This window comes from Phyllostomus discolor, chromosome 6 (assembly GCF_004126475.2).
Source record: "Phyllostomus discolor isolate MPI-MPIP mPhyDis1 chromosome 6, mPhyDis1.pri.v3, whole genome shotgun sequence".
In the NCBI taxonomy this organism is placed as follows: Eukaryota; Metazoa; Chordata; class Mammalia; order Chiroptera; family Phyllostomidae; genus Phyllostomus; species Phyllostomus discolor.
In genome coordinates this window covers 70,430,378-70,445,857 of record NC_040908.2, presented here as the reverse complement: position 1 = coordinate 70,445,857, position 15,480 = coordinate 70,430,378, and the positions used below count along the sequence as shown (strand labels likewise).

The window sequence follows — 15,480 nt, the reverse complement described above, 5'->3', positions numbered from 1 at the left end:
GCTGTCATTCTTGTGGTGGTGTCTTCACAAGGCAGAAAGACAAGGAGCTCTGGTCTCTTCCTCTTCTCATAAGGGTATTTGTCCCATCATGGGGCTGCGCTCTCATGGCCTCCACTAGACCTATAATTGCCTCCCAAAGGCATCACCTGGGGATTAGGTATTCAACATATGGATTTGGGGAAAACAAACATGCAGTCAGTAACAGGAGCTATAGAGACTTGCTTTGGCTTCATAAACCTGTCTAGAAAAAGCATATACCTTGGGACACTGCTTGCCACTATTTTTAACTTATGTTTTTCTGTTTGAAGTAAAAATCCTTCTGGTGTCCAAGCCTCCTTTCCTTGGTCAGGCTTACCATCACTCAAATCTGTTTTTCCTTGCAGCTGTGCCTAGAAGCTTTCTCTGCCTGACTTTCTCCCTTCCAGAGCAGTTTGAGGGCCTAATTTTCCATTTTCTTCCAACCACCCTCCAAAAATTAGGCAGTGTGGATATATACAACACCTCTTTTGCTTGAAGTCTGTGCAAGCTACAGCATGACCCCTCTGCCAGACTTCCAGCAGCTCCAGGGTGGGGAGTCCTGCTCACTTGGGGCAGATAATCTCTACTGGGGTCAAAAGGAAATCGTGAGTGTTGCTGTTTCTTGAGGGTAGTTTCCTAATAGCCTCTCTGAGCCTCTTTGGAATTCTTGACCTTTCTGGCCCTGAGTTTGAGAACCACAGACTTAGACTGTTGATTTTAACTTTCTCAAGGCGCAGCTCAAACACTCAGCTTGCTTACTTAGTGCCCAAAGAGAATCTTCCATCCCATTGGAATGAATAGAACCAAACATCCTACCTCATCTGCCTGAGTCTTAGTGAAGTTAATACCTAGGGAAATGAAACATTCCTTTCTTTCTTCCTAGTGAATGCAGGCATTGTCCTGGTTCTCAGTTCAGCCCCTGTCACCTTCTATTCCATTCTTTAGATGCTGCATCCCTGGGTCCAGATCCCCTCCTCCCCATGCCCCGCCCCTCACCCCCAGCATTGGAGTCACAGTTACACTGAGCTGGGGCTTGAGTGTCACTGTGGGCCTAGCACTGGGTCGTTACTGTAGAGGGTACAAAAGGAAAACAGCAAAACTGTTGTCACTGATTCTGGGAGTGCAGAGGCATTCTAACTTCCTATTAGAGTTTCCTGAACTTTTTTTTTTTTTTCCTGGAATTGGCTTCTTCTTCCCCTCCCGTTTTCGTAGCAAGAGCCTCTTGGTGTCATCTTGGAGCCAGCATTACCCCTGGGCATCTCCCTGAACTCCTGGTTCAGCACGGGCATGTTTCTCCTGACCCCCATCTCTGGGTTTCTGGCTGCCAACTCTAGCAGACCTTTCTCCCATCCAGTCACATGCCATCCTGGCTTGCTCATGCCACATCCTTGCTGCAATGCCCCCCTTTTTCCCGTGTTCTGCTGTGACCATCTACAGCAAAAATGTAACCTGCTGAGCAGGTACTTCAAGTTCAGTAGAAAGACCCCTATGGTGCCACTTCACACTTAAATCTGCCCTCTCCTTCCCCAAGTCCTGTTGCAATCAAATACCATAGACTGGGGGATTATAAACAATGAAATGTGCTGCTCACAGTTCTAGAGGCTGGAAGTCTGAGGTCAGGGTACCAGCATGGTCTGGTGAGGGTCATCTTCTGGTCATGGGCTTCTTGTGTCCTCACATGGTAGAAAGTGAGCTAGGGAGCTATGCGGGGTCACTTTCATGAGAGCACTAATCCCATCCATGAGGGCTCCTCCCTCATGACCTAATCAACCCCATAGGCCCCACCTCCTAATACCATGACTTTGGGGGTTAGGATTTTGATATGAACTTTGGGGACACAAACATTCAGACCATAGCAGGGTCCCTTTGGCACATTGTAGTGCATTACTTAAATGCTTTGGCTTCCTTGTGTGCAGTGCGTTTTCCTTGAAAGCTTTGAGGCTTCAGTCACCCAATTCAGCAAGTATTTGAGCACCTACTCTGTGCCAAGTGCTGTTTTAGGTCCTGGTGGGTCGGCCCAGTGGCTTCTTGGAGGACAGGCAGTAATGTAGCCTCCTGTTTTTGCTTTTATGTACTCCTTTGGGTAGTTCGGTAATCATTTCTTTAACAGGTGGGGGTGGGGGGAGAGCCTATATTTTGATTAGAGACACCAAATGAAGTGCACATCTAGAATTCCTAACTCCAGAGGTCTCAGTGAGGTGCTTTGAGTCCCCTGAGTCCTCCACACAGCAGCTCAGAGCCTCTGCCCCCAACAGCAGGTTCCTACTCTGCCCTGTGTGGTGGTGGTCTGATTGAATCTCAGTATTTTCTATGTGAACAAAACCAAAATTGACATATTGGTCATACTTGGGTGGCCCACTTTTGAAGAGTGTAGGATTCATTTTGTGTCTTGGTGTGTGAATCCCTGAAGTGGTATATCTGGACCCAGAGCCCAATTCCATTGTCTGTTAGGGCATGGGTCCAGGGTAGGCAGGTGCCCTGTGGCCAGGGGCAGTAACCCTGTTACAGGCCTGACTGCTAGGGTGTCCCTGCTTTGGGGGAGGTCAGGGGTCAGTTCTCAAGTTGTCTGGGACCCTCCTGGCCATTACAACAACCCTGTTGAAGCTCACATTTATTTAGCGACTTGTATGAGGGGTCCGTGGGGCACTGGTTCAGTAACACGTGGTATGTTATCTCTGAGGCTGCCATTTCTTTTCAGTTTTGTGGTTATCTAATGAGATCTGGCTTACGAAGTTTTACATGATATATAATTTTAAAAAAAGGCTTTCTAAAATCATTACCAGATTGATCCGTTTAGAAGTTAAGTCATGCCACACCATCTGAATACTTTGTGATCTGACTTTGGCTTAACTTTATCTTGTAAAAAATAATAAATGACATTCATTGAGGGTGGTGTTTACATGTCAGTCTTGTGCTAAGTAGTTTGCACTGTGTGTGGCACAGGGGTTCATATTTCATGGAATTTCCTTGTTTTTACATGGATTTTTAATTTTTCATCATGGAACACTTTGAAGTGCAGAGGACAGTGTCCCGAGCTGCTGCGGGCACAACACCAACCTCAGCGGGAGCCCAGGGCCCACTTGCTCTGTCATGTCTGTCTCCCCTCAGGTGCCTCCCCTGTGCGGCCCCCGCAGGGCTGCTGCACAGCAGACTCTGGCTAGGTGCTGCTTCCTGATGTTATTTTTAACCAGGACATAATTTTTTAATATAACTTAACATTGGTTGTTTAAATTCATTTTTTCCTGTGACTTGCTTATTTTTCTTAGTTGTCATTGTAGCACCTTTATATGTTCTTTGTCATTTTCCTTGGGATTTAAACAGTATTTACATGTTTATGGCTTACTTTAAATAGCTTCTGCTATAGGCAAAGATGCTGCCTGCCTCACACTGCCTTTCAAGAGAAAAATAACTAATTATACCCTTTTGAAAATTAGCTGTTTTTTTTCCCTTTTGACCTCAGTGCCTCATTTGCATAACTAAGCACACACACCTCCAGATGTGTGAGTTTCAGGATCTACATAAATTCACTTGGATTTTTTTTAATTTGAAATTTTTTTGCACACTAATTATGCTCATAACCTCATTTGTAAATGAGAGACTTGGACTCACTAGTGATTGAAAAAGCTATAGGAGGGATAAATGATGCTGGAAGGAAACTTGGCATGGTGAACACACAGTACAGTGTACAGATGATCTGTTGAAGAATTATACACCTGAAACCTGCATCATTTCACTAACCAGTGTCACTCCAAAAAATTCAAGAAAAAAGAAAAAAGTTCCCTTTGGTTTTGTGGTTGCAAAAAACAAACACAATAAACCAGTATTAGGCATGGTTGGTGGCCATCAGTTGCTGAGGTAATAATGTGAAGCAAATGGTTCCATTGTATTTTGGTTTGGGCTGGTTTGGCATAGCATTATGTATGTCCCTTTCTGTAGGCCTCCTCTGGGGAGAAGTGGGTGTGGACAAGGCCACGTGCAGCTTTCGGGCCCTCCCCAGGGGATCCGGAGCTATGCTCTGCTGTCTGATGCCACCAGCAGCTCTTACTTCCCTTTTGTGTCCTGGGTTGGGGTGGGAGACTTTTGTTCTAGCTATGGCAGTTGTATGGCCTGGATTTTCTGTAACACACTTAGTTTTCTACATTTCGTCCTGTTTTCCCATAAGCATTCCAAGTATCTTGAAATGTCAACATCATCTGAGAGCATCCAAGGAAAGTTTGAGGAGGGAATCAGGACCCTCTGTCACCGTGCGTATGACAGGAGGGCCATCTGTCTGGCTGGTGCAGGGTCGCCCTGCTGTGGTTGGGGTCTTCTTCCTGTGTGTTGCTGCCTGCTCGCCTCCCTGCCCACAGAGGACTGCTGCACTGTGAGTATCCTGGGTTGTCACTTAGCACAGCATGGACTTTTGTGACATTTTGGACATGACCTGGAAAAGGAACTTATGAATTTTCTTCTAGGCTGGTCATTGAGTGGCTGATGCCATGTTCTTCCTCCACTCGCCCGGCTGGTTCTAGCTCAGTTGTCCCAGTAGGGTGATGTCAGCTCTGCTCAGGCTCTAGGGACCTTTAGCAATCAGATCACAGGTGACAGGTGGTGAGGAGCAAACAGCCCTCTGGTGTATTTATGTTTTGACTCAACTGGGCGTCACCACTGCTGACCTCATTTTTTCAGATGACCTCTGCTGTACTCTAGCCTGTGGGTTGTTCCTGCCCCCCTCTTCCAGGGCCTGTGTTAAGAAACTAGGAACCTCTTAGGTATTTCAGACAGGCAGGATCTAGCACAGGGATGGTTACAAAAACGTGAGAAGAGCCAGAGGAGCCAGAGAGAGAATACGTGTTATCCAAACACCAGAAGCTAAGAAAGCTGCTGCTGTCCTGGGTCTGGAGAAGCAGGTGTTCCCCAACCTGCTGCCCCTCAGCAGGAAGCCTGAACTGATGGTCCTGTCCAGTTCAGTGGCTACTGGAGCTGGCAGCCACTTGTGCTGCAGCATCAGCATGGCTGTGAGTCGTTCCAAGGGAGGGCAAGGTTTTGCCCTTCCTCCTGCCTTTTAGTGTTGGACCAGGGCCTCTCTTTGGCAGAACCTCACCAAGAATTCATCTGGCAAGGGTCGGGGAAACGTGAGCTTCTGGTTTCCAGCCCTGGTGATACAGAAGAGATGGCAGTGGTTCAGACACCTGTAGGCCACATCTGGCACAGAGACTCTCAAGAGTGCAAGTGGACCCAGTGCCACCTGGCATGCCGTGGGCAAAGAGCTGCTGTTAGTCCTTCACGTGAGGATCAGTAGGAATGGGCCATGAGTAGGTAATGTGGAGACTGTGCTCACCTGCTATGTATGGGAAATACAAAACAAGCAGTTGAACATGACCAGCTTTGGCTAATGGAAATGAGTAGAAATTAATTCCATTGCAGCTAGACTGTAGATAGTAGTGAGTGCATGCCCCAAAGTGCATTTCACATCCACGTGCTGTGTAAAGACTCAGAGGACTGCTCCCTATTGTCAAGCAGGAAACCGCTGTGTGCATTTTGAAAATGCCGAGCTCTACTTCCTAGCTCGATATTGAAGAGAAGATTCGCATTGGGGGATGGCTGACAAAAGTCGAGCCACAGCAAATTGCTCTCACTGATGCATTCAGCCTTTGCTTCTCTTCTTCTAGTAACAGGAAGCTTTCTTGTTCTAGACCTGGACTTGGTGTGTCTTCCCAGCTTCCTTCTTTGCACCTGTACCTTTTCTCCATCTTCTCCAGTTGTGCTTGGAGAGCTTCCAGGGTGGCAGGTAAAAGCAACCTTCTTGTGTTCCCCAAAGCCAGGGGGAAGTTGTCCCAAGGAAAGTGTCTAACGACAAGATGTGGGCAGACCTGTGGGCCTGGGTGCAGGGCTGAGGGGGTACCAAGGGGACCTGGAAGCCCCCCCCTCCCCCCGCCCCCAGCTAGGCCTCTTTGTGTGCTTGGCAGACTGGCTGTCCCTTTCTTAGCACCTGTGGTAGGAAGTGGCCTCCACTAACAGCTGGGAGTGTGTGCATCCAGTAGCAGCACTGTTCTGTGTCACTCAACCCCTCGGGAAGGGTTGTCTTTGGCCAGTTTGGTCAGATGTTTACTTTGAGCCAATCAGTGGACCATCCTTGTGGGGAGGAGGGAGGTATTCTGTAGAGCAGGCCTGCCCTCCTAACCATGTGTCTGGGGCTGGGGAAGGGGCTGCTGGCCCAGCCTTCCAGCGGGGGTTTTCCATAGCCAGCTGGAAGGTCCATGGCCACCAGTTGCTGGATTGGGGGTTCACCAGCTGTCTTCTTGTTGTGATGGGTGGAGCTGGGAGGTAAAAAAGAACATTAATCTAAACGTCCTCAGTGGCCATCTTGGCTTTGCCTTGGCTCACCTGTTAGATGCTGGCCTCTCCCAAATGGCTGATACAACCGCTATGCAACAGATGAACTCAGAGACCATCACTGTGGGGCCATTTCAGGTGGAATTTGGCATCCATGTGGAAGAGCATCGTCTCATATCTGTTAGGAGAGAAAACATTTGGCTGTTCATGCATCTGTCGCACATTACTTTAGATAAATCCTTTTCCTGTAAATAAAAATACCATAGTTAGCCAAGAACAGTTTTGATTTGTTTTACTTTCAAGTAAAAGCTGTGTACAAGCTGCCATGTATTTCTTACGCTCAGCTTTCAATGATGTGTCCCTGTGAATGGATCCTAGTCATGTTACAGAGGTTTATCAAGAACTGTTAATTAGAGCCTACATTTTCTACCATATCAGCTGCATTTGGTCTTCAGCGAATAACAGAACTGGGTATACTTTGTCTGTCATGAATTTCTAGCATGCATGCATGAGAAGAGCTGAAGATGGACTTGTTTTTGAAAGAACACTTTGAACTTGACTGGTGTGGCTCAGTTGGTTGGGCATCGTCCCACTAAGTGAAAGGTCACCAGTTTGATTCCTGGTCAGGGCACGTTCCTGGGTTGCCAGATTGGTCCCCAAATGGGGTGTGTATGAGAGGCAACGATCAGTGTTTCTCCTTCACATCCCTCTCTTTTTCTCTCCCTTCCCCGCTCTAAAAATAAATAAATAAAATCTTTTTTAAAAGCACTGTTAGATATGAACTAGTATTGTGCTCATTGATTAGGCTGAAAATGTAGGACTGCTGTTAGGAAAACAGCTTTTTTAGTTCACATCTGCAAGTGATGTCAGCACTTCCTTGCTGATCATAGGCACTAAAAGGCATATTTAATAAGCTGAAAGGGACTTTGGGGATCATTTAGTTTGTTTGCTTTTGCATTTTTAATTAGTGAGGTTTGGGTTTTTCTTTTTAATTGCAACAGTAATCTAGGTCCAGTGCAGGAGGGCTGACTGGCCTGTAATCACCAGGCTGGACAGTTGCTGCTTCTCTGGTCAGTGGTGTTGCCCCCACCCTGGGCATGCTTTGATCAGCCCTAGATCCCACGGCCTGTCGCGTCCCATTTCCACCCCGTCGGTGCTGTGGGGATGAAGAGGAACACCTGAGTCTGTACAGGTGCTCCTGACACAGTTGTGGGCATCCAGCACAAGCTGCTCCACTGCATTGGGACTGGTCTGACACTCAGGTTGCCCCAGCACCAGGAGTGTGCGCTGCTTGCCAGATTTGCCTGGGATCACCACCTTGGCTGCTGCGCATGCTCAACACAGGCATCAGGGCAAAACTATGGCTCCTGTTGACCCCTTCAATTTCTTGATGCTCACTCCATAATAAAGTATAACATGGCCTGTCACTTATGTCATTGGGACCCTACAACCACAGACGGTAATGATGATGGTAATGCCGACCTTACTATGCTTTATATGCATTTTCTACTTCAGTTCTCATGGTGGCGACACAGGGTGAAATACTGGCTTGTCTGATCTAGTCCTCTGTTCTTCAAAGCCAGCCTTTTCTCACAAATGTGAGGTAGCCTTTCTGAGCATTCTTACAAAGGAGCACTGAAATCGGCAACGTGTGTTTGCTTCATGGTTCTTGGTCTCCCCCACCTCTGGGTAGAAGGCTGACCTGTCCCCATCGTTGCTGCTACCGCCTGCCTCACAGGTGCTGGTAGGGCCAGGCCTGATGGGAAGGGTAGTGAGCTGAACAGTCACCTTGAATGTGTGCAGGGAAAGCTCCCTTGGGGGACAGAATGGAAAAGATGTAGGCTATTGAAGGTAGTCCTGGACAGCACTGACTTTGGTTCTACAGAGGGGTCTACCAAACCCTCACTAATGAGCTCCCTGCACCCCCACCCCATGTCTGGGTTTCCTTTGAGCACATAGCGTGACTGGTGCATATTTGTGCATGTGATCTTTGTGGCTTGGCAGTATCTGGCGTGCAGGTGCCATTTCTCTCTTCTCAGTATCTGTGTCTCACCAGGGACACCCAGCTGTCAGAATTAGGACCACTATGGACTGCATGACCCTGGTTGTCAGGAGAGAAACTCTTCAGACAAAGTAGAGGGTGGCTGGGTTGAGTAAGTGCTGGAGTCTTGTGAGCAGTGGCCTAAGCCAAGCCTGGACATTTGAGGAGGACTTGGGTGGGGAAATGGAAGCAGACATGCTACATCAGGGGAGCGTTTGGGAGGTGAGTCCACGGGGATACCTCCAGGCCTTGACATGGTGGTCTCAGTGGGACTGATAGCTTGGGTGGCTTCAGAGTAAGTGTGCTAGACCCAGACTGCCTGCCAGGGCTGTCCTTACCCTCCAGCACTTAGCACTGCTCAAACCTTGCTTTCCCTACCAGGAAAATGGGTTGGTGACAGGATGCAATGCAGTAGCATATGCAGAAAGCACTCAGAACAGTGTTGGCATGCACTGAGCACACAGACACTGGCTGATGTTCTAATGCTTGAGGGTATATGGGCTCAGCTTCTTTACATTTTTTTTTGTAAATGATACCAGGAATGGAGGGAACAGGGCGATCACCCAGATATTTTGAAAGAATATGTTATATAATGAGGGAATGGATAGATGGACTTGAAGGAGAAGAATAAAGTTTTAAATAGACTTTTATCCTCTAGCATATAAGATGGGAATGGCAGGGGCATGGCTGGCTGGCTGTATTAATTTGTTTCTGCTTCAATGTTACCTAGATGTTAAGTGTTCCAAGGGTTGATTTTAGTTGCTTATGATACAATTGAGGCAGAGTGAATAATTTAAATTAAATGGGGCCCATGTTATGGGATTCTGTCATACAACATGCTTTTTATTTAGGGTAAAAATAGTGTGATGCAGAGTTGACTGTCTGAGCTGGCCTTTCTTGCTGGTTGTAAACTTTGCACACCCAAATGGCATGTGTTAATAGTCAGTAGTTCCACAGTGGGTGGAATTACTAGGGAGGCAACCATTAGTGGCAAATAATGGTGGTTTTTTCCCACCTTGCTCATTTAAAGATTATAAAGTACATTGGCACAAAGAAACCCAATAAATATTCCAAGCAATGGTCCTACATAAATATGTTCTGATTATATTTTTCTCTAGTAAAAGATTAAAAGTGAAAATCCCAGCTCTTTTTGTGGAGTGAAACTTCAAGGTAGCCTATTTCCTGAGCTGATGATGTATGTGCTTTCCTGCAGCGGTGACTCCATAACAAGGATTTTTCTTTCCAGAAAGTAGGAGTCATTTCTCTTTTCCCTTTATATTGTAACCTTGTTACCATCAGAATACATGGAATGTATTTGGAGTTTGCAGGACAAAATGACGTCCCTCTTTCCCTGCAGAAGATAGAGCAGCAGTGCATTTTCGGGTTGCCTTGTCATTAGATAGACGTCCTTCAGCTCAGCTGCAGTTCCCATCTATAGCATGAGCTGAAATTCCTTGCATGGCATTTGACAGTGATGTAATCCTTTATTCAGGAAAGTATTTACTATGTCATTTTTAATAGAGATTTGCCATCCCTGTTCCCAGCCCATTGGCAGATGCAGTGAGAAGTATTTCCACCTGCTGATTGAGCTTGGGGTGAAGGGGAGAGACGGGATTAATTTGCTTACAAAGCAAGCTATTTAAAACAGCCTTTTCAGGCCAGTCAGTGCTGGTACTGGTTTTATTGAAGTGCAGAAGTGTGTTAAATTGAAGAAATGTTGGTCCTTCTACTCTGCACCAGAAACTGTGCTAGGACTGCACAAATCAATGGCATGTCATTCTTGCCTTCCCACGTCCCAGTGGTGAAGGGTTGAGGGATATGCAATGTGAGGAGGTTTTCAGGTTTTCACAAAATAAGTGAGCATAAATGTATTCTTATCATTTCTATAATAGTAACTACTAACATTTACACAGAACACATTTATGGGTCAAGCCATTATAAGTGTTTTCTATAAAAGATTCTCAGTTAATCTAGGGGAAACTACAGCACCATCAAAATCGTGAATGAAGGGAAAGAAAAATTGGGCCCCTGGAGGGGATGCCTGTCAGCCTGTTCTGGGACCTAAGGAGTCTGCAGGGTAGTAATCCAATTCACTAATGCTTCTGACATTTTCCATTTCAGTGTTCTTACAATAAGCACAAATATTTCATCCTCAAATACTGATTGTGTAGATACATGGGTGAAGTTAGGAAATCCTGAGTGTAGTCGGGCAGCCTCACAATTCAAAACGTTTTCTGGAGTTGGACTTGTTTCTATGTAGTGTCAGTGCGAGCCTGAGACAGTCATGGTGTTTTTCTCCAAGTGGGGGAGGAATCAGGCAGTTTCCCACCAAAGAACCCTGGTTGGGAGTTTCCTTCTTCTGAGACGACTGTAGTAGCCCTAGGAAAAAATAGCCCTGATATTGTCATGTAGAGGAACATATGAGAAAAATCCTTTTCATTCAGAAGATAAAACAGAGTCAAAAGTCACTCAATCAAGCCCTGGCTGCGTAGCTCAGTGGATTGAGTGCGGGCTGCGAACCAAAGTGTCGCAGGTTCGATTCCCAGCAAGGGCACATGCCTGGGTTGCAGGCCATAACTCCCAGCAACCGCACATTGATGTTTCTCTCTCTCTCTCTCTCTTTCTCCCTCCCCTCCCTCTCTAAAAATAAATGAATAAAATCTTTAAAAAAAAAGAATACTGTTTAAAAAAAAGTCACTCAATCAAAAAATAACCAATAGAAAACCAACTTTAATGCTTCCTGGTTTAGTTCTTTTTACAACCTGAATAGACGCACAGACCAGTTTTCCTGGCATGAACCTAAGGGGAGAGGTTCAAGTTAAAGCAGCACAATAGAGAGGAAGCTGTCTGATCTCATCTGAGCAGCCCCAGTGTCATTGGAGTATATCCCATTATCTGAAACAGCCCTCCTGTCTAGCACCAAGGTCTGCTGCCCTAGTGAGTGTGGGGCCCAGGCCTCCTGCCCAGCACAGAGGTCTTCCCCTGGTGAGGCTGCGGCCACCCTGCTCCCCTGTGTAGCAATGTTTGCCTTTGTGCTTTGCATACAAAAGCCTGAAAGAACTTGGTCATAAGCAAAATGTCACTCCTGGGGTTATCAGAGCTAGGTGTAGGATGCTTAATTCACAGTAAGTGATATGCCTGTTTTTTTATTTTCATCTGGAGTGATGAAGAAAATAAAGGGTTATGGCTGGTAGTGGTGAAATACATCTCCCATGGTCCAGGGAGAGAAAAATGATTTAAGCCCTACCATCCTTTTTCTATGTCTACTATCTTCTATCTTGTTTATTTTTATTTTTTGCCTTTTTCATATGTGTGGGTAAATGCTTACTGTTTGCCCATCTGTCACTATTTTCATTTACATTCTGCCTTATTTGCCTTATTTTCATGTCCTTTTCATTGTATATTTCTGTTATCAGTTAATTAATCCATTCATTCAGCTTTTTACCGAGCATTTCTTCTGCCTAGGCCTAGGGCGCCATAACTAGTGTTGAATGGAATGGTAAATTACAGTCTTAGCACCCAGTATAGGGAAGAAAGAGATATGTATTCAAATGGTTCTGATACCAAAGAAACAGTACTTATTCTGAGTCTCTGTGATAATAGCAGACATCACTAACTGAGCACTTGCTGGTGCCGGGCTGGGCTCTCTGCATTCATTTCATCTGGCTTCAGAACAGTAGGAAGGCAGGTTGGGTACCAGGCAGGAGGACTGGTTCAGGTGTCCAGAAATGTCTGCGTTTGGACACTTTGCCTCCAGACTTGGGGTTGGCCTGGACCTTCACTAGGGTCTTGTGTCTATTTTTCTCTAGGCACAAGATGCTGGGGGATTCCTTCAACTCAGGGCTGTGAACAATAACTTAATCCTTTTGTAAAGAACCTAGTTTTGCCAGCGCCTGGTGAGGCTTTGGGAGTGTTGTCTGCCTCAGGTGGGCTGCAGCCTGGCCTGACCCACCTAGGTCCCATCTCAACTACTATCTTATTTTTCTTCTAGTCCTGGCCTCTGTCCCCTTTGGTTTGCACCCTACCTTTCCTCCACTCCCACCCCTCCCCTGGGCTCCAATCTCGCTCTCTTCTGACTGTGAAGGAGACCACCAGTGCTGTGCGCTGGCCTGGGAAGGCGAGCCCAGTGCATTGGAAGGTAGGAGTGATGCTTGGGCCTCAGCTCTGATAAACTCGGTCCTACTGCCTTGGACCAACTCCCCACCTAGGAGTGTTATGGGTTGAAATGTGTCTTCCCCAATGTTCATGTTGAAGCCTCAACCTCCACTGCGGCAGTATTTGGGGGTGGGGCCTCTAAGGAAGTAAGGAAAGTTAAATAAGGACATAAGGGTAAGGGGCCCTGATCCAATAGGCTGAGTGTTCTTATGAGAAAAGCACCAGAGAGCTCACTCTCTTTCTGCTGTGTGAGGACACAGTAAGAAGGTGTGCCAGCCAGGAGAGCCCACAGCAGGAATCAGATCACTGACCCCTTGATCTGGGATGTCCAGCCACCAAAACTATGAGAAAATAAATTTCTATTCTTCTTTTTTTTAATACTCAGGATATATTTATTGATTTTTAGAGAGAGAAAGAAAGGGAGGGGGTGGGGTGAGAAAGAGGGGGGAAGGGAAGGGAAAGTAAGGGAAGGGAAGGGAATAAGAAGCATTGATTTGTTGCCCCCCATACATTCCTCTATCAGGAATTGAACCCACAACCTCTTGGTGTTCGGGATGACACTTCAGTCAATTTAGCCACCCGACCAGGGCAAATTTCTGTTCTTTAACACTTCATTTAGCAGTATTTACTCCTGGCAGCCAGAGCAAACTAGTGCAGTGAGCCTCACTGGCCCATCACTGCAGGGGAGGTGCCCCTTACAGGGTGAGGAGGTAGACTACCTCCAGCCCCCCAGCCCCTCCCATGAGGGCATCTTGCCAGCCAGGATTCTTCATGCAGGATACAGGGACCCCTCCTCTCTTCCCTCGACAGCAGGGACTGAGTGGGATGGGGACACTGAGACCTGTACCGGTGCTGTGAGAGGAGCGTGTACTTCTAGGGGGGCTTGATTGTTCTGCAATGAGAACCACACACACATCCCTGACTCCAGGTTGCTGGCTTTTTGGAGGACTGAATGGACCTGGGACTCCTGTACTCCTTTACTCCCTGACCAGGCAAATCCAATTTGGGATGAAGTTCCTTCTAGATTGGATCTACTTGTATCTGGATGCAAAAATGGGGGCATTGGCTGTGTAAAATGTTCTTATACAACTCAACACAAAAAAAATGCAATTAAAAAATGAGGACCTGCATAGACACTTCTCCAGAGAGGATATACAAATGGCCATATGAAACGATGTTCACTGTCACTAATAGTTAACAGAAATGCAAACTAAAACCACAAGAGATATCACCTTACACCTGTCAGAATGGCTGTTATCAATAAATCAACAAATAACAGGATCTGGCGAGGACATGGAGAAAAGGGAACCCTAGTGCACTGTTGGTGGGAATGCAGACTGGTGCAGCCACTATGGAAAACAGTATAGAATTTCCTCGAAACCTAAAAGTGGAACTGCCTTTTGACCCAATGATTCCGCTGCTGGGATTATCCCCTAAGAATCCTGAAACGCCAATTGAGAAGAACCTATGCACCCCAGTGTTAATAGTAGCATTATTTACAATAGCTAAGATTTAGAAGCAGCCAAGTGCCCATTAGTAGATGAGTGGTTAAAAAGTGTTGGTATACACACATACATACACACACATAATGGAATATTACTCGGCCATAAAAAGGATTGAAATCTTACTATTTGCAACAGCATGGATGGACCTATAGGATATTATGCTCTGTGAAATAAGTCAGTAACTTCACTTACACGTGGAATCTAAAGAACAAAATAAATTAACAAACACAACAGAAACAGATGCATAGACATAGAGAACAGACTGTTGCCAGAGGAGCATGTGGTTAGGGGACTGTGTGAAAAAGGTGAAGGAATTAAGAAATTCAAATTGATACTTACAAAATAGTCATTGGCCCTGACTGGTGTGGCTCAGTGGGCTGGGTGTCATCCCAGCAAACCAAAAGGTTGCCGGTTCTATTCCTGGTCAGGGCATATGTCTGAATTGCAGGCCAGGTCCCCAGTTAGGGGCATGTGAGAGGCAACTGATAGACGTTCTCTAGATATTTCTCTCCCTTTCTTTCTCCCTCCTTTCCCCTCTCTCTAAAAATAAATAAATGTTAAAAAAAATAGTCACAGGATGTCAAGTTCAGCATAGGGAATACAAGGGTGGGCAAAGCTAGGTTTACAGTTGTCACTAGGTGAAACAGAGTTTAGTCTTGTATTGTTACTTATTTTCCATGGAAACAACTGTAAACCTATTTTTGTCCACCCCTGTATAGTTAATAATACTGTGATAACTGGGTATGGTGTCAAGTGGATACTAGAAATATCGGGGGGATCACTTTATAAAGCACATGATTGTCTGATCACTATGCTACACACTTTAATACAAAATAATATTGAAAGTAAACTGTAATTGAAAAGTTTCTTTTAATGTTATTAGTATTGACTTTTCACTTATAATTTAATTTTGGTGGTTGGAAGTGGGTGGCTGAGAGGAAGGAGACCAATTTTATGTAAAATGAGTCTGTCGTCAGTTACGTGAATTGGAGATGAAGGTTAGAAAACAGGGACTATTGCTGTCATTTGTTTAAAGGAATTGTGTGCCCCGGAAACTACTCTCCCCGTGAAATACTCTTCAGCGAGTGCATGAAGGGGAGAGGGCAGTTCTGTTTGCCACCATTTCTGTCAACTCCATTTAGATTATGTCCTTTCAGTCTTTGATGTTTGTGTAGGTTTCTTTCTTCCTCTGGTTTATATACTTGTCATCAAACTCTAAATGAACTTTTCTTATTAACAGAGTAGATATTCTGAAACTATTACTGCTTTACAAGTTAATATAAGTAATGCATATTTTGAATATCCATCCGTATGCATATATTGTTGTACTATGTATTATAGTGTTAATGTAGCTTATGTAAGGCTTGTTGGCCAAGGAAGCAGAACCTCCTAACCTTCCCAAGGTACCTTCTTCTAGGGCTTCCTACACTTCGTTTGATTTATTTC

The 15,480-nt window shown here is 45.6% G+C and overlaps 1 protein-coding gene across 2 annotated transcripts in view; it reads left to right on the top strand.

The window, feature by feature from the left end:
- The window catches only part of NCK2 (NCK adaptor protein 2), a 149,420-nt gene that overhangs the window by 25,644 nt on the left and 108,296 nt on the right, over window positions 1-15,480 (top strand). The window lies entirely within an intron of this gene.